This window comes from Lathyrus oleraceus, chromosome 5, assembly GCF_024323335.1.
Source record: "Lathyrus oleraceus cultivar Zhongwan6 chromosome 5, CAAS_Psat_ZW6_1.0, whole genome shotgun sequence".
Lineage (NCBI taxonomy): Eukaryota > Viridiplantae > Streptophyta > Magnoliopsida > Fabales > Fabaceae > Lathyrus > Lathyrus oleraceus.
In genome coordinates this window covers 478,441,688-478,444,750 of record NC_066583.1, presented here as the reverse complement: position 1 = coordinate 478,444,750, position 3,063 = coordinate 478,441,688, and positions in this window count along the sequence as shown.

Below are 3,063 nucleotides of genomic sequence, written 5' to 3'. Positions count from 1 at the left end.
CTTTAGAAAACTTGACACACAAGAAATGATATCATGCTTCAAAATGGTAACATTGACTTTGATAGAGACAATGTTAAATAGTTGGTATATATGATATCTACTTCTTTTAAGGGGCACATTTACTCTTCAATTCAAGAGTTTACAATTATTAAATGCTATGACATCAAATATCGACCTCCTCCCACACCTAGAATCATACAAGTTAATTAGTATTTTCCTAGTCATAATTGGATTAAGTATAATATGGATGGAGCTTCAAGAGGAATCCTGCAATATCAACTTCTGGTGGCATATTTAGAAATAACTTAGGAACATTCTTGAGAGCTTTCTCGGTTGGAGTTTCCACCTCCTTTCTAACTGAGTTGCATGGAATCATGTTTGCTATCAAATATACTAAAAGAAAGAATTGGAGAAATCTTTAGCTTGAAACTAACTCGGTGTTGGTCATTCATGCATTTTCTAATTTGAATATTTTCCCTTGGAATCTTTTAAGTAAATGGAAGAATACTTTACGCAAAATACGCTTCTTTAAATTCAATATATCTCACATTTTCAAAGAGGAAAATACATGTGGAGATAGATTAGTCAATGCCAATTTTTTCTCTTATTTTACTCTATTATGCTTTAACTCATTAACACTATGAACATTACTAAAAACAAATTATACTTTCTCTTATTTAGGAATAAATTAGGTTATTTTATTGCTTCATGATGTTGACATACGATAAAGTAAGATTACTTGCATGAACAATTAGGGCATGTGTGTATTTTAGAAACCTATAGGTATTGAATATGATTGTTGACATATGCATGCAACTTACTCGAGAAAATAGTGCACCTAGATGCTAATTTGTATCAATGTTACAACATATAAATGGATTTTTCAAATGTATGAATTTTGTCATATTATCTAACATAGTGCATTTCATATATCTTTTTTGATGAATGTTTCAAATGGCTTTAGAAAGATCAACAATCGGAAGAAAATGACAAAGCTCAGGCATCAGATTATCGTCATACCATACGATGAGCATATGTTCAAAAGCTACATCCATGAGAAAATCTATACATACTTGGAAGGAAGAAATATGATACAAGAAAGAAAATTGAGTTGGAGGATTCAATAGAATATTTCAATGTGGTACAAGAAATAAACACACGAGGTTTGGGTGTTTTGGAAACACCTAATGAAGTTGTCAACCTTTACATGGTGAGATAATTTTATACAAACGCCAAACCTAGAGAAGAAATACCATTGGAGAAGGTTTCTTGGGTACGGAGTCAGCGTGACACATTCGGCAGAGATGTCATTCATTCTTATATAGAAGATAAATATGTGGAACACTTAATAAGGTTGGACCCATTTGTAGTGTATCTAGCAAAAGGAAATTGGGATTAGGATGAGATAGTTGATACAAGATGGAATTTCTATCTATTTCAAGAAACCTGATATGACCATCCAAGCTCAAATATGGATGGCCTTCCTTCTTCACAATGTTACTTCTTTTAGCGATACCTCCTCTACAGTGTTGAAAATTGCGCAATTGTTATGGTACATCGTGAAAGGCAAGTAAGTGGACATAGAAAAGGTATTCTCAAACAAAATTTGGGAGATTGTAGATTCATCGAAAAAGACATGCCATTGTGCAGACACTTTGGTGTATATATCCTTGATAACCATCATATTCAAAAAATATCAAAACTTGATAGTACTTTTATTGCACGATATTTTACAGGCCATGGAGAGAAGATGCCTCCATCGGCACCAGAACCCTTTGTTGCACCTACTAAGCACCGATATAGAGCAACTGATTTTTATAGCATGAATCTTTCTATGACAGATTATTTCTCATATTGTTGGGATATTAATGAGGCATACCACAGAGGTATGTTATCTATTAATGATTCATTGAACAATTTGCATTTGTGAATGCAAGAACCACAAGTTCCATTTACGCCATTAGCTATTCAAGATTAATTCATCAACTACAATGGACTACTAATAGGTCATTCGATTATGAGTGGGGAAATGGTGATTCAATTGGGAGTGGAATAACAGGTAAGTATGCATAAGCTAATGATAATGAAGAAGAAGAGGAAGGTGATGAAGAAAGGGATAATTAAGTGACAAGTGGTGAGAGTGATGACTAGACCAGTGATGCATATGTTAAATCATTATGAACTTTTTATTGTTCTGTCATTTTAATTTCATTATTTGCTGAACAATTTATGTTAATTTATGTTGTTTTTTTATTTAGTATGATTACTAACAATGTCCATGCACAGTGGACTTGGGTGTCTTGTTCATTTCGTACTAATTACACGAGCACACCCAAGTTTCCAACCTATTTTGAATATTTTAATGATAATTAAATGTCTCCCTTGAAATTTGATGTGTATATGATAAGAAAACTGAACAATAAAAAAGGTACGGGTGTTGTAGCAAAGAGCTCGCTGGGAGAGCCACATAGTGCACCTAGCGCATTCTGGAGCAAAATGGGGCTAAGTAAAAAATCCCTGAGGATTTTGCGCTAAACGATAAATCCTTACATAACCACTCCTTGTCTATTTCATCACGATAATCATTTGTTGCATGAGGTTGAAAGCAATGGATATTTTAAAACATATACTTAAAACATATACTTGTGAAATTTTCATGATTTATACTTTGTTCAAAAATAAATAAATTTTTGAAAAATTACCTTTCAAAAAGGTTTGTATACAGATCGTTCAAATGATGATCTAAACAAAAAAAATGCATGGAATCACAAAAAGGTTAATAACAAAATTTCAAAGAATAGAAGGCATGAAAAATATTTTATTCTCTTTAAATGTTTCATTCATGATTAATGTTCTGACAATCTGTGAAATACAACATGATTATGAATTATTTTCTTTATTCAAAGTTTGATTTTTTTACTGTCTAGAAAAAACATCTTGATATAAGTCAAGAATCATAAGCCCAGGGACGAAGCCAGAAATTTTGAGTAGTGGGGTCAATATAAATATAACATTTCATTTTCAAAAATATAAATACAAATTATAATTGTTCTCTACGATTTT